This window comes from Carettochelys insculpta, chromosome 4 (assembly GCF_033958435.1).
Source record: "Carettochelys insculpta isolate YL-2023 chromosome 4, ASM3395843v1, whole genome shotgun sequence".
NCBI lineage: Eukaryota > Metazoa > Chordata > Testudines > Carettochelyidae > Carettochelys > Carettochelys insculpta.
Window position 1 is genome coordinate 109,806,517 of NC_134140.1, and position 25,700 is coordinate 109,832,216.

The window sequence follows — 25,700 nt, forward strand, 5'->3', positions numbered from 1 at the left end:
TGCAGATACAAATAACTAAGATCCTCCATTTCATATTTTACCTGCAAGGCAGAAATGGATTTTGCTGGATAAAATTAATCCAAACTGGGGCTATTTTATTTCCGAACAAGAGTATCTACAGAGATGTTTTAAATAATGGTTTAACTAACATACTTTAAATTCACTCTGTAAGCAGATTTGGCATAACTTCCCTGTGGAAACAAGACTTAAGGAGTTCAAAATTTACCTGGAAGGAGTTCCACTCACCGAGGGCAAGTCTACACTACAGCCCTACGTCACAGCTGTGCCTCAAATGGTGGAAAAGTGCTATGCCAATAGGAGAACTCTTCCACTAGCATAATTACACTTCCTTGCCAAGCAGGAGAAGTAATGCTGGCAGAAGAATCTCCTACAAATGTAGTGACAGCAGACCCACTAAGAAGCGGGAGGGAAGAGCTGATTCAGACGGTCCCAGGGCTCTGGCCGCCACCACCAATGCTACAGTGGCACTGAGGGCTGGCTGCCTACCCCTGCCCCTTCCAGGGCACAGAGCCATCTTTCCCCCCCACCCCCCCCTAACACACACCTTACCCAGGAGCCTATAGAAGCTGTTGGTCCACCGAGCACTGGTGTGGGCACCATGACATTTGCATTGCTGGGGGGAAGCTTTTCACATCCCTACACTACATAAATTATATCCATTTAGGCTGGAAAAAAAAAAAAAACACACACACACACACACACACACAAATCTGCTGGGACTTCCTTTTTTTTTTTGGTTTTGGTAAGACTGTAGTTTCAAGATTTGCTATTAACAGGGGAAGTCTCAATAATAAAAATTCCATTATTTAACAAGAAGAGTACAGCAGTAGAAATATACTACCAACCACCAGATCAGGATGGTGGTGGTGACTGTGAAATGCTCAAAGAGATTTAAGTGGCTACAAATCAGAAAAAAAAAAAAAAAGGGACTATACACTATCTTTATATGGAGTAGATATGTCACCTCAAGAAGGGATGCAGAGATAAAATTTGTAGGACACCATAAAAGACTGCTTCTTTTAGCTTGTTCAAGCACTCAACAGGCACAGATCTTTTAAAGGTCTTTCATCCAAGTACTGAGTCATCACCACATACCTTGTTTGTGAGATTTAATAGCGCCACTGCTGACCTCAATCAAGACAATGAAGGGCTCGATACTTGAGAAGGACACATTCAAATGCAACTGACACAGGAAATTAAGTATCATTCCAACCAAAAGCTACCCCAATATTTATTCCTCCCTCTCTCCACTATGTCTGACCTGCTGCCAATGCACGTTCCCTCACTCCACATCTCTTTTAAATTGATGCCAGAGGTACATGAAGCAGTATTCAGAAGGGACAGACTTATTAACTATTTTAACTAGTGTCTAATTAACATTCTTTCTATATACATGCTTAAGTAGCAAGTGAAAGCTTACATACAAGGACTGAACTCAAAAGCAACACCAAATATTCCAGTAATATCAGGGTAACCATGAGAGCAAAGGTGGAGAGGTTTGTGACATCACCAGAACTTGTATGAAAACCCTTATTCAGAGTTCTCTTATTGTGTTTCACAGATACAATGGGTGGTATTTTACATACAAATACCCTGGGACTTCCTATCTGTCTGGTTTTGGTAAGATTACAGGTTCAAGATTTGCTATTAACAAGAGAAAGAAAGAGTTTCCTCATCTCCCAGCCAGGGGTGAGGAATTCATTTCCTCTTCTCATTCTAACTGTAATAGTATGCCCTTCTCTCTACCGATACCTTTTCCTTCCTTGTCCACTACAGTTCTTTCTTAAGAAAAAACCTTTTCAACAAAACTTGACTATTTCTGTGATCTATAATTTGTTTGCCTCAGGTACACTCAACAGTCCTCTAAAGTCTGCCATGGTCACACTTGGTTTTAAACCCTGATATCAATTACGGACCTATTTCTAAAATTGCCTTTGTCAGCAAAATGCTTGAGAAACAGTTACTGTGTCTCATTCTTCAGTCACCACTAACAGCCTTCACGATTTCCCATTTGGGTTTTGTGTTGGTATAGCAGAAAGTCCATTTAGCTCCACCATCGGCTAACTGTATTCTGTTTTGTTAAAGGCCTGCTCTAGAATCTCAGGACCGCCTTTGACACCAGTGTAGATCAGTCACATCTACCCTCGATATCCTTGTCCTTTTTTGATCCTACAATACATCTCTGCAGCTCTCCTTTCATGCCAATCCCTTCCTTTGTAGAAGCTGTCTGAACTTACTAGAAGACACTTCAAACCCTCTTAATTAGACTGCTAGTTAACCTGGAATGGTAACAACTCTTTTAGACTGCCCCTCAGCGGAATAATGTTTTTCTGTATTTTCAAGTTTTGCTGAAAAGTTTATTCTACGAAACTGACATCACATTTTTCTTTTGCAAAGTAAAGTATTGGCTCCATACTTTAAATAAAGCAAATTATATTTTAAGAATAATTTTCATCTCCACTTCACTTCTGGGGGAGGCATAGCAGTGGACAGTGTTTAAAGCAGGGCAAAATGTCAGGCTAGTTTGAGCATAATCAATCAATGCAGTGTTTCAAAAATGAAGATTTCAAGAAACCTTGGTTTTAATCCAACTTTGTCTTCGCTTAAAAATTGCTGGTCCAGGAAATGCACATTTATTTTATTATTGAGTCCTATATGCCCAAGATCAAGTGAATAGGAATATTTTCAAAAGACTGGGTGCACACAATATCACTCCCCTACAAATGTGAACCTTAACACTCTCTGACTTCCCAGCAGTTTAGGGGAACTTAGAGGCTCCATAGAGACAGATTTCCACAGCACAAATTCCAACAACCTGAAGGACCAGCTTTAAGGTGGTTACATCCAGATAAAACTAAAAAACTCTACAAGCATGAGCGTAGGGAGTTACAAACTCTGATAGTGCATCAACCATAATTTTAACATTCAAACTCTGCTGGCAGCATAGTTGACATGTATATACCTCTTTGCAAGCTTCACCACATCTATGATCTTTTCCACAAAGTCTTTTTATAAAATTTCTTTAGCATTCCTAAAAGTTAAACTGAAGGCAACAGAGTGTACTGATTATAAATCCAAGTCTAAGAATTCTAAATTGAGGTAACACAAAACAAAAAGCTATCAAATTCCCACCCTTTTTTTTTTTTTTTTTTTTTGATTAACAAGGCTTAGATCCTCAAAAGATATCTGGCCCTTAACTCCATGAAAATCAATGGGATTTGGGGCCAAATTTTTAAAGGTAATTAGTTGTTTAAGAAGTTTTTGAACACCAAGTAACTATTTTGTTAAACCATTATCCCACTGTGGACTGCAAAAGCACAGACACCCTACTGTAAATACAGCATCCATGAACAACCAGAGCTATTGCATTGCTTCAGTGCTGGAATTATTGTACAGTATAGTAAACTCTTTCATATCCAACAGCCCTGGGACAGGAACGTTGCTGGATATTCAAATATTTCAGATAATAAAGGAGGTCTACCTAGCAATGCATAACACTAAAGAAAAACAAGATTAGAGATTAAGAAACAAATGTATGTAGAGTACTTTATTTACCAACAGTAGTATTGAACACTAAACTCATATTGTATTTGTATTTACTTTCACTATACTGTACCTCAGGAAAAACATGACCAAGAGCACATTTTAATTAAAATGCCTGTTATTTGAGAGTTCCAGATGATAGGATGCTGGATATGAAAGTTTAATTGTATTTTGGCTCCATTTAGTATTATCACCAACCACCACAATACAGGTTTGAATTTACAACTTTTTCCAACCTGTGGACATTATAATGGCTGTAACCAAGTTAACTCAGGCATGAATATTAGTATGCAAAGTACTTTTAAAATCCTGGTATTTACCAAAAGTGATGATTTTGGGATGACTGTTTGCACATAATTCTGCCACAAACAAATGAGAAGTGTAAATTTTAAAAACCCCTTCAAAATAAAAGATTTTTAAAAACATTGTTACTTACAGCAGGACAACTGAGTTGATTGTTTTGTGAAACAACTGCATCTTGCTGCTGAATTACCAAAAAAAAAAAATACCATTTTTCTAAGAAAACCATAGCGAGCTAATCAAAAACCCTACCCCCCAGCTTTTAACAACATTAAAACATGAGACAATGAGAGCTTTTCCCTGGGTCCTTATATTACAAAGTTACAACATAAAATTTAGAAATTCAAACTTACATTTATAGACATGGAAAAATAATTCAATGTGGCTTTTTCTGAAGTGATATGCTGATGTTTGGTAGAAGCTTATTCCCTGACAGGCCTGTAAAAAAGAAGAATATAGGATTCAGTTACACTCTTGAATCGCCTAGTTTTAAGATACATTGTAAATAATATGGTTTAATCAATGTTTCTTCAATAAATGGCCTTGTGACACTATATCTAAGAATGTCAGAAAATCTTAAGGGAAGAAACTCCTCAGTACAATTCATCGTGTTCCAAATACACTTACTTGGTGGGGTTATTTGATTTTGAAGCTACAGTCTAACGTACAAGCCCAAAAAAAAAACTTTCTAAAATGACCTAAAAAATTAATTGTTCCAAGCAATCCTGCACTAAAAATAGTAAATCCAAAATTCAAAAGCACCATATTAGCTGTAGGGCCTTTTTGAGACAGTGAGAAAAGAAGAATGATAATGTTCCTAGCTGCATTTAAGTTTCTAGTTTATTTTGAAGAAAACTATGAACATGTTAATTACTAATCAAGTTTCTAAATATGTCTATTTTTCATTTTATACTTTATTTTGCATTATATTGCAAAACAGTAGAATTTTTTACTTTCTAAATTATATCTCAAAGCTTCATGCAAAGCATACATATACAAAAACCCAAACCTATTCTGTGCAATACAATAGACCCCTGACTTACATGGAGGTTGCATTTCTGCGCAACACCCCCCCCTGCAAATCAAGTTTTGCATAACTCAGGGAGTCAGGAAGCCAGGTTGCCTGCTGCTCAGAGGAGTGGGGAAAACTGACCTGAACTACTGCGCTGCTCAGCTTCCCCACTCCTGTCGGGGGCAGCAGCTAAGAGTCAGGCTGCCGCCCCTGACAGGAGTGGAGAAGCTGACCGTAACAGCAGACGTGTTGGCGAGTTTCTTGGATCCCCTGAGTGGTGGGCAGCCCGGAGCCAGGCACCAGATCCCTGCTGCTCAGAGTCACGTTAACCCAAAATACTCACAACTTGAGTGTGCATATCTTGGTGTTCTACTGTAATTTTAAACAAATCAACAGCATCTTTGACATTATTACCCAATAAGCTCGTAATTGCCAAATTACATCTTTGTATATAAGTCCTGTTATGGGCAACAGGAGTTGCCTGGGTATGCTGGAGGACAGGAATGTATTCTGAAGACTACATTATTCCATTTCATTTGAATGCAAGCGCCTACTGCAAATGAACAGGAGCCACACTATAAAGGAAATTTAACTAAAGTTATGCTTATTCACACTGTCATGTCTCTGCAGCAAGTAGACACCTGTGACTGGCCCGAGTTAGAACTGGTTGATATGGGCCCTCCGTGGGGATGTACTTACTATGCAGGCTTGCTGTTAAGGTCTGATCCAATTCCAGAGGGAATTGGATCTGATCCTTAATACACACCACCAAAAAAGATAAGATATATGAGTATACATTTGACAACAGAATAGTACGTTAGAAGTAAAATCTAAAATCAACATGCCTTAGGAGCCTCCAATGCTACCAAATTATCAGCAAAGGTGAATATGCAAGTATGCATTAAGCCAATTAAAACTGTAGCACTTAAAATATTTCTAAATGTTAAATTTAGAACTAGAAATCATAGAATGCTAGACTGGAAGAGATCTAAAGAGGTCATCGAGTCCAGTCCCCTGACCTCACAGCAGGAGCAAACACCATCTAGACTATCCCCAGTAGATATCTATCTAATCTGTTCTTAAATATCTCCAGTAATGGAGATACCACAATCTCCTTAGGCAATTTATTCCGCTGTTTAACCACCCTGACAGTTAAGAAGTTTTCCCTAATATCCAACCCAAACCTCCCTTGCTGCAGTTTAAGCCCATTGCATCTTGTCCTGTCCTCACAGGCCAAGGAGAAGAATTTCTCCCTCCTCCTTGTAACCCTCTTTGAGGTACTTGAAAACCACTGTCTTCTCTTTTCTAAGCTAAACAAGTCCAGTTCATTCAGTCTTCCCTTATAGCTCACATTCTCTAGACCTTTAATCATTCTTTTTGCTCTTCTCTGGACCTTCTCCAACTTCTCTACATCTTTCTTGAAATATGGTGACCAGAACGGGACAGAATACTCCAATTGAGGCCTAATGAGCACCGAGTAGAGCGGAAGAATGACTTCCCAGGTCTTCCTCTCAACACTCCTAACTCTAATGCATCCCAGAATCATGCTTGCTTTTTTGTTAATAGCATCACAGTGCTCACTCATTTAGGGGTCATAGTGGATCACAAGCTAAATACCTCTCCACAACACTCCTTCCAAGACAGTCACTTCCCATTTTGTATGTATGACGCTGATTGTTTCTTCTTAAGTGGGGTACTGTGCATTTTTCCTTATTAGATGCCCTTCTAGCTTTAACATTTTTATTCTAAAGAACTGAAAAATAAAATGTGCATCATATAGAAATTCACACAGGAATAATGAGAGAAGAAGAAATTACGTAATTGGACAACGTTACCTTAAGTATAGGTTTTTTAGTACTGCCAAGGCAAGAATGTGGCATTCCAATTTTTAACATGTCCTTCTGTGGCTGTGGTGATGGGAACACTGTGCTTCAATACAGCCTGTGTTCAGACTCAAACAGACACTGGCTGCAGCATTTGGCACCCTAATAAAGCATCTACAAACAGCAAGTGCTATTTCCTCATTTATGAGGTTGATGTGGGGGGAGGAACAAAAAGCAGCAGAAGCTGTGACAGGAAATATACACAGCCACCTGCCAGGTATTTGACCTTAAGTGTGCCCTCCTTATGTAAGAAAGATTTTAATTACGATACAGCCATGACCATTGCCTCTAACAGCTATTAAGTTCCTTGAAATAATACAGGAAGTCTGTACAATAGTTGCACTAGTCAGCACTATTAAACAATTGACAGTGTGCCAAAGTTAGTAGAATCTTGGGGTATGGGTAAGCTAACAATTTGCCATTGCTTTACATGAAGTAAATGTAACTGAAACTGGATAAACAATTCAGTATTCCTTGCTCTGTGAATTAACTGGGTGGCAGTTCAAGATACTTGGAATCTTAAAATAAATAAAAGTTAAGCTTTCTAAAGAACTCAACACCTGAAAACATTGCATGTGGGAAACATACAGAAAGAGCAGGTGCACTATTAATAAACAAGGAAATCTGGATCCTGTATTGTTGCTCCTGCTAGAGATCTCCTGTTTGACCTTGGACTAACCACTCAACTTCTCTCTCCTTGACAATATCACTCTGATGATGTCAGAATAAATTAATGGTGATATATACCAAGGAAATTATATCTACCACAAATAATCAAATATTATGGGCATACAACTGCTTTTGAGGGAACCCTGCTTCACATATGGTCTAAAATGCATACTATCTTCAGGCTTTCTATACTAGTTATTTCAGAAATAGCAGGGAAAAAAAGAAGACAGTCATCAACACCAAGATGAGAATGATGGATGGATATACATACGTACATGCAGAGAGACACACACAAAATGTTTATGAATTACCAATTTTGCAAAGCACAAGTATCAAACTAAAAGTGTTCTCATAGCAACAAGACGTTACATCTTTCCTGGAAATGAGTTATCACTGAACTATGTTGGGTGAAAGGAGGTTTTCCACTTTGAAAGTTACCAAAGTTTAATATTTTCAGCTGTGATACATTTGCAAATCATGGTAATAACTAATGAATGATCAACTATGGAATTAGCTATCTTGCTAAAATGTGCTACACTGTATCTAAGCAAGATCCTTATGGCAACAATCACTCATTCAGCTAATTAGAAAATAATTCTAAACAAGTTCAGGGAATTTTAAAGAGATACAATGAAAATGGGGTTATTTGAGATTAGAGCATGGATTGAAGAATACGTTTATTTTTGGAGATGTGTATACTACAGCATAAGCCCAGGGTTAATGGGACTTGAATCCACAGACTCTGGGCTGAGTATCCAGGCCCTGACTCCCCGCATTGTGTTTTAATACTATCTTAACACTTTCTAATCTGTGCTCAAATCTAGGGCTTTACTGTCCACTCTGCAGTCAAACCCGAGTCAAAGTAACCACATTCTACAGTCTGTAGTGCCCTTTCCCTGGCTTGTGGCTCTCTAGCACTAAGACCATGATGCTACTTTACTTGCACATTATGAGGAAGCAGCTCACTTTGCAAAATGCTTGATTAGTTTGATCTCCACTGCAAACGCAGGAGGCTCTCTAACATGTTTGCAGTTGGGTGATCAGAAAAAGAGAGGTTAATCTTGAGTTGAACTGCTCATAGACATGCCCTGAATCAGAGTAAGTGTGAGCCTACAAAGATCTGACTAGTTAAAGACTGGAGGACTGAGTGGACTTAAGTGAATAGGGAAGAGAAAACAGGATAGCGATGCCATATATTTCAACAGTGTCCAGAGGCCTGAAGTTTCCATTAAATTCAGCGATGTACAAAAATTTAAAAAAAAAAAAAAAATCCATGCCAAAGAGATTACATTAATAGGTAGAAAACACAACAGGTGCATAGTGGGGAGGATGTAGGATAACAATACCAGAAATTCAAAGCTTCACATATTAACTAACTTTGAAAGTTTCTTACTTTACTTGACTGATTCATTAACTTTTCCTGCTCACCAGTTTTAAGAATATAACAGTGGAGAAGTGTGTGATGTTCTCATGTGCATTTAGACAGCCTCTCATCAGCTTCAATGGCTCTGCTGGCCAGAGTGAAGAGTATGTAGACTGAAGGAGAATCAGTTTGTATTGTTTTTGTTTTTTTCAACTTAAGTAAGGGGGACCAGCACTGAGAACTAACACATCCTTCATTTTCAAAGGCACAGGGGGTCACTACACTATAAAGGCTGTTTCACTAAAACTGGATTGAAATAATGACTGTAATAGCAAGAAAGCATGGCATTATCTCTACCGTACCTTGCCTGGTGATAAAGAGAGGCATCCAGTGCTCATCCCTACTCTTTTGTAAAATGAAAAGCTAAATACAGGAAATCCCCCCCAGAAAATCTCAAAATTGTCATGGATTCTAATACATTTGAGCTTAAAACACCGTCTTGCAAATGTAAGTAGCATTGTTAAGATTTCTCCAAGAAAACTATCCTTTGTGCAATTTAAAAATTAATATATTTTTATTATTAATGCTAGAGTAGTGCTCTGCAATCTAACAGCACACGTTTAAAAAAAAAAAAAAAAAAAAAAAAAACCTACTGAGACTTTCTAAACCTAACTTTGTATCTATTGTGAGGGAGCAGGGAGGGGCAGGAAACTGTAATGAATGACTAGATCACAGGCAACCAGTGTGAGAAGTCGTAAGGAATGACTACATAGTTCTCCACGCCCCAGGGCCATAAAATTTGCAACATCCTAGAACCTTTGACAATATAATATCCATTCCCCACCTAATACAAAACTTTCCAATGAATCTGAGTAATTTTTATTAACTCTGCTTAGGTCCACCAAGCTTCATATCAGTAACCAGACATATTTGTTAATAAAAGGAATTTTTCCTCATTAGCTACACAGTCGTGGCTACACTGTTTTCTGTTCGTATGAATGTTACTCGTACACATAACAGTATGTAACAGTGATAGTGCAAACAAAGATGCTGAGACAGTGGGCCCTGTTGTCATTAAAATATCACAGCATCTGCTGGAACAGTAGCGTCCAGTATGGTTAAGCAGCTCTCTCAGTAGATACAGATCTGAGAGGACAGTAGTATCTGTGTTACATAAACTTCCCCACTAAGGCCTGCTTTAGCTCCTACAAAATCTCATAGCATCTTCTGGGACAGTAGTGTCCATGGTACAATAATTCTCTCAGCAGACACAGATCTATGAAGACAGTAGTGTCTGTGTTACATTAATCTTTCCAGCATCTATTGGGAAAGCTGTAGTACTGTATCCATACTAAAAAAGGTCATAGCATCTGCATTGTCTATCCCACACTAATATTGTAAAACTAACTTGTTGGCTGATAGCCTATAGCAGTATAACCTAAAGTTTAAGGCTTAAGCAAAACAAATAATAGTCTTGGGGAAAATTCTGCAATTGTTGCATTTGGATCCATAATAAAATTGCAGCATTCCCCTGGGACTAAAATATGTATGTGATACTAATAATTTCAGCTACACAGCAAAGTCTTTTACTAGATGAGAAAAATTGGAAGAGTAATGTCTCCAGAAAAGCAGTGTGTTCTTGGAGGCTAAGAATCATGCATACACAAAGATTCTGAAAGAGACACTCATTTTGTGTTTGTGTGTACACATTCACACCCAGAATCTAAAAAAAAATAAAATAAAAATAAATCCTGACCTGTGTCAGTAAAGAGGAAGAAACTAAAAACATAAATTTTGTTTCCTTCTTTTTTCTGTGTGTATAGTTTTTGCATGCTTCTCAACACAGATAATGAGAACAGACTAGTCACTTCCTTTGCACAGGAATTACTTCGCAAAATTGGATGAAGTTCTAAGAATAAAAATTAGGTTTGTGGTTTTGGATCCAATCCCACTGTTCTTTCTCAGGTAACAACGTGACTTTTGCCCAAGTAATAACTTATGCTGGCCAAGACAACAAGGTGTGACTATATAGTTTTAATGCCCACAGGTGTTAATTGTGTCATACTAATCATAGCCTATTAACATGGTTTCTTACTGTAAGTGAACTTTTGACAGGGGAAATGGTTTTATGCTTACAGATATCAAAGCTGAGATTTAAGTATTTTTTGAACCTTTGCAGTTTGAGGTAGCAAATAGCTGATGGGATGGTAGATCATCATCTTTGATTTGTACATTGCCAAAGCAAACTATTCTTAAAAACTCAGGACATGTACAAACCTAAGTGTAAGTCTGTCTTAATGGATTCCCCCTAACTAACGTATTTAGACAACATACATGTTACAAATTACAGTATTCCTGTACAATTTGGAACTCCAGAGAAATATTCTGTTCCGTGACAGCAGAGAGAACAATCTTACATGAAACTGTGTTCACAGGTTTGTCTCCTGTTAAATGTTACCTTAGATTTTAGAAGGGCCTGGATTATCTAGCAAAACTCAAAGAAAAAAAAGGAACAATTTCTGTGAAAGTATACTGATATGTAATTAATGTGCTGTGCCCAATCAGCTATCACTGGGCACACAACTCCCCTTGAAGTCAATGTGAAATATCAATCAGTGGGGCTTGACTACAGGAGAAGGCCTAAAATCGTGCATGAATGATTTTATACAAGTTATTGCTTTTTCAGGATAACAAACAAAATGGTTACATCTACACCACAGAGATCTCTCGAAAGAAGCTCTTCCGGAAGATCTCTTCTGAAAGAGCTTCTTTCGAAAGAGTGAATCCACACACAGAAACACGGAACCAAGGAGTTATCTGCTCTTTCGAAAGAGAGTGTCCACACAGCCCCCACTCTTTCAAAAGAACAGGCTAGGGATTGAAAATGAAGACTGTTCTTTCCAGAGAAGGGTCCTGCAGAGTGTCTATACACATTTTCTTTCTAAAGAAGCTTTCGAAGGGGGGGGGGGGGGGCGCTCTTCCTGAAACAGGAAAGGAAGAGAGTGATTTCAAAAGGAACACCACATTCTTTCAGTTTACTTTGAAAGAATGCTTTGTGTGTGTGTAGACGTTCCATGGGCTCTTTCAAAAGAGCCCCCTTCTTTCGAAAAATCTTTCCAAAGAACTTGCTAGTATAGATACTGATGGAGACTACAGTGTATGTCTACGCAATGCAGATTACGTAATTTTAAAATATTGTCATGAGGGCCTCAGTAGAATTTCATTGGTGAAACTCCTCACTCAGTAGTGTTGCTGGAAATGAGGAACAACATCACTGTAGACTACTGTTATCAGTACAAATATAAACCACCATTTGGCGTTTTATTGTTAGAACTCATGTGTTTAGAAGGTTAAAAATTAATCTGAAGAAGTTCTTATGGCCTGGGAAAAGGGTAATCTGTGAGTCAACTCCTGAACCAAAACTCAAATATAGGAGTTTGTTCAGAAAGCCTGCGAGAACTCAAGTTGTATAAAAACCCCTAACAGAACACTTCAAAATAAAAATGTTAGACTGCATCAGGCTCCCGTACTCCAGGCATGCTTTGTCTTTCATTCATTCTGTGCCTTAACTACTGTCTTCTCTGCTTGGTTAGGTTATTTGAAAGTTTGGTGCTCTCTCAATTGGTTACTACATAAACAGCACAATTGCTGTTTAAAGACCCATACGCATTAGATGCCCATAGGGGCATGAAAGTCTGGAAAACCTGGTTGATTTTTTCAGTCTGCAATTCTTGGACCAACAACATAAATCTTACTGAATGTGATTGGGAAAAGCCCATCTCCATTAAAGTTTTATGTTTTTTTTTCCCCCCACTCCATATGTCACCACTTATTGGGCCTACAATGGAACATTTTTAAAGTTTCTTTGGGGAGAACACACACACTCTTCCATATATTTCTTAGGTATCAAGAAGCCCTATTACAAAGTCATACTCAAAAGCCCCCAGGACCCAAAACCATCCCCGCTGTAACCAATGGAAAGGAAAGACACCTACTGACTTCAATGGGCATCAAATAAAAATTGATCTAGCGCTTGATCTAACTTGCATATATAAACCCCAATTTTAGAAGAGTAAATTAAAAATTACAATGTAATTTATTTAAAATATACTAAACTCTCTCAAATAGCACCTCTAAACACCATAACTACACTACAATGCCTAATACTGTAATATAATCTAGCTCTTCTATAGAATGATCACCATATGTAAATAAGACCCATAATACTATCTGTCAAGACAATATATAATTCTTAATTTAACACAAATATGGAAGCTATATTTTACTTTAGATGGTGACTGCTAATGCTAATGCAGGCCCCAGTCCTGGACATTTTAAACACCCGGTCAAATTTACAGCAGTAGTAGTCCCATTGAGTTATCATTGCAACATTTCAGATGTAGTCTAAAGTTTATTTATAGAATTTATAATCCTGACTTTCATTCAAACAAAGCTTGACTAATATTTTTAGAACAGCCATTTCTTTCCAATACCAAAAGCAAACTGTTCGCTGGTTCTAAAGTTCTGAATATAAAAAACAGTTTACTGGTTTGGGTTGTTTTGTTTGAGTTTTAGAGAGCACAAATGAAATAAAAAGTAACTAGTCCACAGTACTATCTAACCAATCTGTTCCCAAGATACCACATTTCAATTTCTCCTGTGCTACAAGTACATTTCATAAGGATTTTAAGCTTTATTTTAATTGAAAATATGCATCTTAATTATTCAGTTATCTAATCCCTCTAGAAAGCAAGTGCCTTCATGAAGGCTCATCCATCCCAACACTACTCCCATTGAAGCCAATAGCAAGACTCCCATAAGCCTCAATAGGAACAAGCAGCTGACCCTTAAAAAGCCACTGTACTCTAGAACGTACACAGACATTTTAAATAGTTTAAAGCATATATGTTTAAAGAGTTCTTACAACTCTTTGCTCAAATATGTATGTAGCATAGCTCCAAGGGTCCCACTATAACTTTTTAGTAATGAATGTACATTTCAAAACATACATAACATGCCCCCTCTGTTAAATAGGTAATTTACAAGAGAAACAAAGCAGTCCTTAGTACCACCCACTTACATTATTTTTGCCACATTAAAGAGACACTGCTTTTGAAAGTGAAAATTATTCAGCACAGGCAGAAGCAAGGAAGGGAACAGAGTCTCAGAAGAAATCAATAAGGCATGTTACTAGTTGAAAAGACTTACTAGAGTACCTTGCCAATACAGGACTGTTCTCTACATTTTCCTCTACTGTTCTCTTGCATTTTCTAATACTCTGTCCAAGCTAGTTTTAAACACCTTATGTGAAATACTGAGGCTGCTTTGGTGTAGCTGGGTAACAAGCCACCCATTCCATCATACCTAGCCTTACTCTGTAGAATGCCAAGTCCTACTGACTTGTGTCATTTTCAACGTACCCACTTAGTTGAAGCTGGAACACCGGGGCTGAAGGGAGGTCCTCCTGCAGCAGCAGGGTAGTGTTCTCTGCAGCCAAAGAACTCTTTGACATTTGGGCTCCGCAGCTCTTTATGGCCAAAGGCGCAGACACTCCCACTTCTGGGGAGAGGGGGGCGGGTAGCCGAAGCAAGAAGCAGCTAGAAACTTTGCCCACACCTTTATCGTCCCCTGTAATTCTCTCCTGTCCAGCCGCTCCGCTCCTGCCTGGTAAAAAGGACTGCCTTTGCGGGAGCCGGGCAGGGCGACACTTCCCAGCAAGGTTTCCTTGACCTGATTGCCAGATCCTGCTGCACTGTTACCTCAGCAATGCTACAGCTGGAGGAGCTCTCCTGATTGAGGGCGGCTCCAGGCCGGGGGGAGGCGAGGACTCAAGGCAGCTCTCTCTGCGCGCTGCTGCTATGTTTACAGTCAGTTTCATGCTCTTCCCTTCCCCCTCCTCCCCAGCCCATATCTTGCCTGACATCATTCATTCTCTTACACACTCTCACACGCCCGCCCACTCCATTTCCAAAGAGTGACTCACCCCAGTGCTGCTGCTATTCAAAGCTAGGCTAGAAAAACCGGTAAAACCTGTAAGGAACATCCCCCTCCAGCTGCTAAAGGAGGAGAGAGCGCTTAGCGCGGAGATAAGACAGGAGTTTCCTCAGCGCCTGCCTGCTGACTTGCTATAGCCCCTAGAAGCGCTAGAGGTCTAGAGCTGTCAGGCAGGGACGCTGTGCATGGGCAAGATTGCATTTGTTTGACTAAAGACGCACAACATAGTTTATACGCTGCCTTAAAGTGAATGCTCGAACAAAGGAGCCGAGCCCCCTTGTCCATGGGTGAGCTTTTTGGCAGACCTGGAGGTTTTGCTCTTCCAGCAATCTTACCAGCCTCCTTGGCTTCTCCCTGTGCTGAAGTCCACTCCCTTTCCCCTCCCTTCATGCCCCCAACTCTCCTAGTTAAAACAGGACACCTCTAAACACTCCCCCTCATATTCATATTCAACTAGCTGACAAAAATACATGTATCTCCAAGACCACTGAAGCACTATAAGGTGTGTAGAACTTCATTGCTCAGTCACGTTGGCCCTGGTCCTGCTGCGTTCACAGGTGCTTAACTTGATGAGTGAGGATAGTTTCACAGACTTTTAAGAGAGTGCTTACTTGTGTAAAGTTAAGCTCATACTTGTTTACGAAATTGAAGCCACAGATTATAAATTCTTTGGGGCAGGGACCTGGAGGTAAAACTTCAAAAGTGTTAAAGTGACTAGAGAATCTTAATCCCATTTTCTAAATGAATTCTGAGATGCACTTAAAATTAGGGATTTAAAATTAAAATTGGGATTTAGGCACTTTTTAAAGTTTTGCTAGGAACAGCTTTAGCTTGGTCCATGGGTACAAATGCACCTACAGAATTCAGGCCTGGGCTGACAATGTGTACTTGCTTAGGGTCCCAATCTCAGGTTTGGTTCATGTGTTCTTATTGCCAGTGGTCTTAACTGCAGTAGCATTTTTTTAGGTGTCCTGTGGTTTCCCTAGCAATGGTAGCAACAGAAGAAATGCTAATATAAACTGCTGATGGCTGTCAAAGTTGCAAATACTCCATCTTCTAGAGTCAGTGCTACCAGGGGCACCACCAGATGGCACAATGCTTACATAATAGCAACTGGTCTAAAGCAATGCTCCTTCTGGTGCTATCATTGATAGATATGCACAAGTATTAGTACAGTAGTGGGAAATATGTCTACCCTATCTGTGAAGTGTAAAATGGTGTTTGCACTGCATAAATGATCTATTATTATTTCTACAGCATACAATAATATGTTAGTTGCTTTATAGCAACAATAAAAAGAGATGAGATTCTGCCCTGAAGGTCTTAGAGCCTAGCACCCTGATCCTACTTATGCAAAAAAGTACAGGACTGAAGCTTAGCTAAAGATGTTATACAGGTTGAAGCTCTCTAATTGGAATATTCTTGTCTGGCAACATCCATAATCTGGCATCATTTTAGTTAGCTGGATGACCACTTATCCTGGGGTGTGGCCAAGTTTCCTGTGGTCTCATAAAGTTTGCTTACAGATGCCAGCCCTAGCTCTCAGTGTTCTGTGCAGTTATTTATCTATAGCTTACCCCTAAATGCCTTTTAAGAGCCCAGTAGTCAGTGAAAGTGTTAGTAATGTGCTAGACAATATTGACCTTGTGTGGTCCGGCAAATTCTGTTGTCTGGCGCCAGTTAGAACCCAAGGATGCTGGGAGAGAGAGTTTCAACCTGTACAATAAGAGGGTAACAAACAATGGGTGGCAGAATGTGTGAGGAAAATAAGGTTTACAGTAGAAAGATTTTCCTCCTACAGTGGTGTGGTCACAGAAGTATGTTTAGCTAAACAAAGCTGTCAGATTTTTCTTTCTAAAACTAATTTGTCTCTGATTCATGTAGTTATATAAAAGAAACAAGCTAAACAGTTAATGGTCATGCCTCCAAAATATTTATTTTCAACTAAAAAACTGAACATATTCCAGTTACTTGGTTACATGGATTACCACTGGCTGAAAGCAACCTGTGAGGAAAATGTGTATCTACTGTTTTCATTTATTTGCTTTGTCCTTGAGGGCACTTGATCTATACTAAATTAGTCCTGAGGCATCTGGATGGACGCTTGTGTCAGTGTGGAACCCCTAGGAGGACTGAGGCTTCATATAAGCACAAAGACCCATTTGTGAAGATCGGCTTTCAGGATATGGGGTATAGTTGATTTTCTTTACTTTTTATTTTTAGGAGTCTTTCACAAACAAGAAAGGACAGGAAAACATTTTAAAAATAAGTAAGTAATGTGACGTAACAAAAAAAAGCAGGAGGAGTTAGAGACGATATACTACTGAAACTACCATAAATTCATTACTTGAAACTAACTAGGTTTTAAGCTGAGTCTGGCCCTTTAAAACAGTGGTGTCCATACAAAATGTAAGGATTGCCTTAGCACGCCCCTCCAAAAGCCAGGCACTGCCCCTGCCAGAGCAAGCCAACCCCTCCCATTCTAGCCAGGCACCTGCCCCCCTGTGCAAACTGCCCAGGACTCACCTAAGTCGTTGCTGCTGCTGTGTGAACCAAGCCTGGAGCTGCACGGAGCTGCTAGAGCCTCAGGAAGAACTACCTCCACTGCTGCCACCACATGCTTGTCCCAGCAAGTGGTGGGGTGCATGCATGGAGTCAACAGAGGGTGTTCCACCTGCGCAGCTCTGTTGAGCTTCTTCGCCACACTGTGGTGTCCAGTTTGCCACATGTGGTGAACAGAAAGCGCATTGGACACTGCGACTTTAAAATAAGTATAGGCAAGCGTGCTCCTTTAGACCTTCAAAAATATTCAGCTTTCCATAGGCAGATCAGAGTATAGAATTTTCCCCTAACCATTGTTATGGAAAGGGGCAGAGAGAAAAAGGAAAGATCAGTGAGAACTCACTGTGCATTTCAACTGAACTAAACCCAAGCATCTTTTTCATTACTGTTTCTTTCCGTCAATGAATTCAAGCAGGGATATTATTGGAAACAGTTATACTATTAATGGACAAAGGCAGCTTGTGCATTGAAATTGTTATTATTTCCAAAAAGGTGCCAGGCAACTTTCAAAGGAAACAGTGTAGCTAGATTGCTGCACAGGTCCCACGGGAGAGAATGAAAGCTGTATCTGTTATGGGTAGGGGGAAAAGAATCAGGATATCGAATAAGTTCATCGGAATTTCTCGTTCAAACTGATCTTACAGTTTACAGTCAAAGTAAACAGTGGTACAAACTATGGCCTAATCCTGCAACAATATACAGGCAGGCAGACTTTGCCAGATATGTGGAGGTCAATGGGATTTGATGTTGGCACAGAGGGCCATCCATTCAAAGAATATTTCAGGATACAGACCAAATGGGCAAATCTTGCGTACATAAATGAATTTGCTTAACTTCATTTATTTGTGCAATTCCATTGAAGTTTTACAACCATAAGCAGCCTCACAAGCTCCACCAGGCAGTGGAAGATTTGAAGACAACAAATTTTTGTAGCATAGACCCATCATTAGAGTTGAGCACCTCTTTCATCTAACCATATCTCGGTGCTTGAAAAACCAAGATAGTGATCCCACAATGTACCCACACATATTCAGTTGCAGAACTGGAGCCTACTTCTCAGCCCACTTACCTACAGTAAGTTTGTATTATTTGTTATTCCCAACTTAGGTATAGATAAACAGACTCAAAGGAAAAATTAATTTTCTGTGGTCATGAAGCAAAGAATTAAGAATGGAAATGAAGTATGCTAGACCATGTTTATATAGAAAATCAGCACATTAGTAGATTCCAGCTCGAGTTGGTATGTGTGAAATGCATGTTTTCTACAAATCTAAGCACATGGTACAGTTAAAATCAGACACGTAATGAACAATGCCATTTATTGAACACAATTTGAGCTCCACCTTCCTAACTGTTATATCTTCCATAAAACTGGGCTTTTGTAGCTTCTTCACAAATCTAGATATCTCAAAACATTCTACAAAAAAAGCCAGTTGAATTGATTCACCAGTAAATGAAATCCCATTTCTAAAAAGGGCTAGATTATTCTAATGAATACTGTATTTTAAAAAAAGGAACTCAGAACAACACTTTTGTTCAATCAAATGTTCCTCATCAGTCTGTAAACTGTAATTGTGGTAGGTACTACACAAACTTTACACTGCTACACTGATGCGAAAAACTGTAAGAAACACAGACACTTATCTGCTATGGTAATCAGTAAAAGTCCTGGTTTGTCTAAACTATTTTGATAGCAAACCTGACTTTGCATTTCCAGGAGGCTGGGACCCAAACAACCATTCAATAAATCATTGTTATTGCAAGGTAATGTGTTATTAAGAGAAGGGCTAGGGTGGGCTATGCAGAAAGGCAGAGGCGAGAGAGTAAAGTTAATTCAGATATAATATCTAGTAATGTAGATATTTTTAAACCTAACTTAACTTCTAAGGCTGATAGACACAAGGGGTCTAATTCTCAGAGATGATGAACATCCAGTTATTCCATGTGATGTCAACTGGAGCTGGTCGGCACTTCTGAAATTCAGGCCAAAACTAATTGGCCAAAGCCTCAGAATGAGTAAATGAGTCCAATCAGAATCTGAATCCAGGTTCCTAATTATTTGACGCACGCAGAAATACTTTAAGTCTTTTTCAATTGCATATCTGTCAAAACTTCAGCTAGTAGTGATGACCCATTGTGCAGTTGCCAACATTTAATTGTTTTTGCTAGAAACAATTGAGGAAAAGTCAGGAATCTGGGTACTACTAACTCCCCATTTGTGACTACAGGTACTCATTCTAGTGACCATTAGGCTGAAAGAGGGAAAAAAAGCCCACCCTACCAGTATATCTTTAAGCCGTCCCATGTCATTTATCGCACAAGCTATGGCTTGAGGGAAGGAAGCACACCCCCAACTCTAGTCCCCAGTTCTCATCTCACATCTTTGCCTATAATGAGAACACAAAAGCCTCAACTGGTCTTCAGAACTGACTGCCTCATCTTCAGTCACAAGGGCAGAGCTGGCAGATAGCTTCCTGCAGGTTTACTACCAGGAAAGAAACCAGAGAGAGAGGGGAGAATGAGCTGGTTAGAAGGGATGTGCTAAGAATGCAGAAGCCCGGATCGTCAAAGATATTTAGGCTCCTCACTTCTATTGAAATCAAAGGAAATGAAGAATCTAACCACATCTGAGACTCTGGGCCACAGCTGCATGTTACAGTGCATGCCCCAATCACAATATTTATTATATCAGCTTTTAAGCTTTTAGTTACCCCATCCCCTCCACTGAAAGGATTAGGTTCCCCTCTGCTCCCCGCTCCACCCCTTCAGGGTAGACTAGAAGCTGGTGTTTTCTCGGAGGTAGAATAGAACCAGAGTAGGGAGGATAACTATTGTTCCAGGCCATTGGTAATAACACCAGTTCACCTAGAAAAATAGTGAAAGCTGTCCTGGTCAAATAGGGACTGCTGGAAGTAAAGTGTATGATTATCAGGGAAATTCCTTCATTTGCTTTATTAATAGAGTTTTGTTTCATTCATATCTGATACTTAGCAAATCTGTTGTCATTCTTTCCTTTTTATAATCATAGTGTTGCATAGTGTGTACTTGCCCATGGGTGTTCTTCAGAGATTGGGATATTAATCACTTGCATTACCAAAAAAGTGTCTTAACAGGGATATCAGGTTTCTCCCAATACCCTTGAAGTCTAAAGAGACATACATCTTGAATAACTGAAGATACTTCTCTTGAATAATTACTGATAAAAGTTGCTGAAATGTCATTAAAACTGTATTGCTGAAGACAACCCATGCACTACTGGGAAAAAATGGATTGATGTAGACAACTGTGAAGGATTTTAAAAAATACAGTACTCGAAAACCAAACACATTACATTTTCTTCTTCAAAATTCAATTAGATAAGTAACAGGAGACACCAGAAGCTACCATCCATGTCAGATGGCTTTTACATTCGCTGTCTGAAAGCCTCCTCCTCCCTAATTCTTGTGTTATACCTTTACATACTTAAAAATTAGAATGCTTTTTCCAAACCTCCCTTACATTTGGAGCAACAGAAACTTTTTTGAAGCTTAGTTTATTTAATCCCTGCAAATGTATTCTTCTCGGTCTGTTACATTTAACCAGATTTACAAGAATTATTGATGCCTGCTTTGTAGTGTGTCTAGGTACAGCAACTCAAATGCTTTAGCTCCAGATGAAGGACCACAAAGTTTTGTGGCACTGTGATATCTCAGCTATGACATTCTGAAAAGAAAGCAAATCCTAACAAGCAAAGGCCCTTGCAAACAGGTTTAGGGAAATGAAGGGGCAACACAGGATCAATTCTGACTTATCCTCAGCATCAGACATTTAAAGATGCATCTCCCCACAGACAAGAAAAAGATCTAGGGGAAATTTTCACCCTCTCTGAGGAAAAAAAACAACAACTATAATTTTGGAAATAAGTAGTAAATCAAAAGGATGATGTCAGGAGAAAGCAGACTAGGAAGGTGATTCCATAATACTCACAATCAGCTTCTAGAAATGACATGACATACACCAGAAACAAGGAAAGATTACTGAGTTCTGAACAAACCTGCTAACAGTTGGAGTGATTAGTTCACCTTCTTCTACTGTTACATATTCCTTTAATTTTTGTCTTGTCCCCATGCTCCAAGATAGTCCCCACTCAAACAGAATTTGTCCCTAATTCCTCCTGATGCCAAACCTCCTATCTCTGCTTGCTTGTTAATTTTCTACAGCTGACCCCATAGTGATAAATTCCAGGAAATTTTAAAGAAAATAAAAACTGAAAACAAAGGGCCTTACAATTAATCCAGAATAACAGGAATTGTGATAGGGTGAATCACAGATGTTTCCTTGGAGTTGTCCACTGGCATGCTCATCATGCCATTGCTACCTGCCTACCCACTCTGTGGAAGTCCCTACCATCCTGTCCTCTGGGCCATATCCTCTGGTCTCCCCCCAGCCAAACTACAGGGTAGAGATTACTGCCCTCCTTTATACAGCAGCACAGACACTGAATCAGTTCAGCTCCAGGACAGCTCAGCAACCCAAATGGAACTAAAATCCCAAACAAATCTATCTTACTCTATGTAAACATTTTGCACAGAGAAAGCTCATAAAGGCTAGCTTTCCTTATCAATGAATGAAACACATACACATTGGTTTCTCTCCCCCCACCTGCCCTGTAACAATTATTTACACTGGACTTGATAATAAACAAAAGTATTTTTATTAAGTATAAAAAATAGGATTTAATTGGTTGCAAGTGAAAACAGTCAGATGAAAGTAACTTACTACAATAAAGTGAACAAAAAGTGCTTAACTAAGAAACTTGTTACATGCAAATTCTTACTCTAAAAAGTTGCTCTAAACATCTCTTTCACAAGCCAGCCAGCCTCACTTGGACACAATCTTCCCACCCCCCATTCAGTATTAGTTGTTTTCAGCTCGCATCTGAGGTGGTAAGGCCATTTGAAGATGACTTGGATGAGTCTTTGAGGGTCCAGTCATTACTAATAAAGCACTGAGTTGGTCTCAAAGGTTATTCGGAACACCTGTAAGTACAGAGCTATATGACTGATCTTTTGATGTATGCACCAGTCTCTTAAATGAATCCTCTCTTGTCATAGAATAGGTGATCTGTCTCCTGGTGTCTGGCAACTCCCTATTCTTAGTTTTCCCCCTCCTTATATCCCTTTTGCCCATGGTGGGAATTCTTTGTGATTAGGTCAAACATTTCTGGAAAACTACCTGATCCAAAACAGGTGTCACCATCAGGTGACTTGGCCACATGCCTTTCTAGGACCAACCAGACTTAGGGCTTACAGGACAAATAAGGCTATTTGCAAGTCATTGACCTGATTACTGAGCTATTCAGGTTCTCGGGCAACTGTGATGGCCCTCATAATCACACTTAGAATTATAAACAGATCCACACTTCATATTTCCAATGTCTATTTTCACATGCAAGAATGATACGTATACAAAAATAGGATATCCACATTCAGCAAATTCTGACACTAAATTTCATATGTTACATGAGGTACAGCAATTCCTTGAAATACATGATTTCAAGTTGTGCTTAAGTTGCATTAACACAAGTTAAGAACACCTCAAAATCCTGATCCCCCTGGCCTGGGCTCAGTCCCCAGGTCCTTCGTGGCCCCAGTTCAACCCACCCACGTGGCCCTGGTTCAACACCCCCCCCGTCCCACACGGCCCTTGTTCAAACCCCCCATGTGGCCCTGGCTCACCTCCCATGTGCAGCTACAGCTCACCTCCTTGCATGCAGCTCTGGCTCACCCCCCATGTGTGGCTCCAGCTCAACCCCTGCAAAGGGACACATGACCTTGGCTCAACTCCACCACCCCCGCAGCCCTAGCCCACCCCAGGCTTAATCCTCCTGCCCTCCGTCCTCTGGCCCCAACCCACTGCCAGGCTTAACCCCCCTCAACTGCCTCGCCAACCCCAGGACCTACCTTCAAAAGGAGCTCTAGGTTCTCCTGCAGCTTCCCCAGCTGCAGAACATGCATTCTGTCAGGAAAAAAAGCCACTCCCCAACTTATGCAAAATTTCAGTTACGTGAGAGTGTGTGGGAACGCAACCCTTGCATAACTCGAGGGACTACTGTACTTAATCTAAAGTGTCTTTGAGTTATGCATAATTATGTTCATAAGCCAATTTTCATAAATGATGGGGGGCATGACAAGTGCCTAAGGATCACAGTCATGGACCAGGTCACTATTGTGCTAGCCACTGTATCAACACAGAGCATAAAGATAGTCAGGTTTTTCTAGCATTCTTCTAACATTTTAAGGTCAAGCTGAGCAACCCAGAGCAACCCATTTTTTTCCACGTGAATCTATATGTTGGTTTTATAGAAGCTTTCTCTTTCAAATCAGAATATCTTGTATCTCAGTAGAATAGTTCTGGGCTATACCACTTTAACCAACCACGGATGACAGCATCCATCCTGTCACATATAAAGACAAGGATTTAGGATTGGGTCTGATACTGTGAAATAATGCCGGGGAGATCTGTAAACTGATAGGCAACGGTGTTGAAAGATGTTTTAGTTCTGAATCCCAGAATTGATGGACCATGCAGGTGGTTTGTCCTTTCTTATTAAATTTATTGTTAAAGAGAAAACACATTTCTGGTCTCTGTTCCACTTATCAGGAATACATCCCATAGGGTGCCTGAGCTCATGCCTCCTTGGGAGCAAAACACATGACAGTTGATCAACACTGATGGCAAAGAGATCTGTGGTGAACAGACTCCATTTGAAGATGACTTGGATGAGTCTTTGAGAGTCCAGTCATGACTAATAAAGCACTGAGTTGGTCTCAAAGGTTATTCGGAACACCTGTAAGTATAGAGCTATATGACTGATCTTTTGATGTATGCACCAGTCTCTTAAATGAATCCTCTCTTGTCATAGAATAGGTGATCTAGCTCCACCTTGTCTGTAGAGGTAGTCTTACGTCTCAGAACTTGAGTGGTGGTACCTTGGAGGAGGAGTAGGAGAGCTCTGCACGCAAAACATATGTCCCTGACTTCTAGCACATTTATGTGTAGATAAAAGTTTGTTGGGAACCATCCGTCCTGTGTGTGTAAAAATGGTCCTGAAGAAGTGTTATGTTTTTTAAAAATATTATTTTAAAATCTGTTGTCTTCTGGTTTCAAGCACGCTCTTCTTTTTGCATTAAAGTATCATCATTCAGGAAGGGATTTTGAAACAAGAACAGAGGCACCTTTTATAATACAGGTGTTTAGCAGGAAGTTAATTGGACCACCAACACTTAGTAATGAAAAGAAAGATGAGAGGAGAGAGAGTAGACAGGATTCACAAGCCATGCCCTTGTGTTTAAGAGTCTTTGCAGGATATCAGAAACCACAACATGAGCCAGGTAACTTATTCTTTAACACAATCCATGTTCAGTGTACAACTTTACAAAGGCTCTTGAAAGATTTATAATATAACTGATGATGAACAAGTCACCGAAAAAAAACAAAACTCCCTCATTTTGTTTGTCAGCTGACTCATCAAATCAGAGCCACATCATGTAGGTACAAACTATAACCAGTAATATATAGTTGAGCACCAGAAAAAACAGCAATAAACATGGACTAAATCTCATTCTTAAATGCTATTAATTTAGTCAGAGCCTTTTCCCACAGCTGTAATTTCAGTGGCTCAATTAAAGGTACATGGTTTTCGTTGTAACTCTAGGATAAGATTGTGCATTCCCTGTGCACCAAAACCTGATCTCAAACCATAATTTTTCTCATTTGACTAACCCTCTACTTACTGCAATATTAAGGGATACTTTTTAAACACTGCACAATTAAAGGTACATGGTTTAAGTTGTAATTCTAGGGTCAGGTCTTGCATATCCTATGCACCAAAAGCCTCCTGATGTGAAGCCATAAATTTTTGCATTTGACTAACCCTCTGCTTATTGCAATATAAAGGGATACTCTAAAACATCTGCTGTTTATCCCCAATCAATTACAAGATCCTCAATGATGATAACCTAATTTGCTTTGTTTCTGAGGGCCCAGGACAGAGAGTTAAAACCAGATCGGCAAGTACTCTAGTCATGCCTGTACTCAGACCTGCGTTCAACCTCTCTGTCCCAAAATCACTATGCTAATGCAGGAGCACCAACGTGCAGAGGGCATTCCCTGGAAAATGAGCCTTCCTGAAACCAAGTTCCAGACCTTGTCATTGTTTTAGTACATGTGCCTCCCTTTCCACCACAAAGCTTTTCATATTATTATCTCTTAAAGTGTACTAGTTAGATGAAGGGCTGTAGTATAGAGGTATTTTAATTTTAATTATGATGATAGTCCAAACCACCTTAAAGGAAAACTCCATTGTGTTCAC

The 25,700-nt window shown here is 39.6% G+C and overlaps 1 protein-coding gene across 1 annotated transcript in view; it reads right to left on the reverse strand.

The window, feature by feature from the left end:
• The window catches only part of SGMS2 (sphingomyelin synthase 2), a 58,360-nt gene extending 43,790 nt beyond the window's left edge, over nt 1-14,570 (reverse strand). The window contains exons 1-2 of the mRNA XM_074993467.1: nt 14,212-14,570; nt 4,218-4,302 (exon numbers count right to left, since the gene is read on the reverse strand). The gene's annotated coding sequence lies outside the window, so the exon portion shown is untranslated. The remainder of the gene's footprint in view (nt 1-4,217; nt 4,303-14,211) is intronic.
• Nucleotides 14,571-25,700: the final 11,130 nt, after the last annotated feature.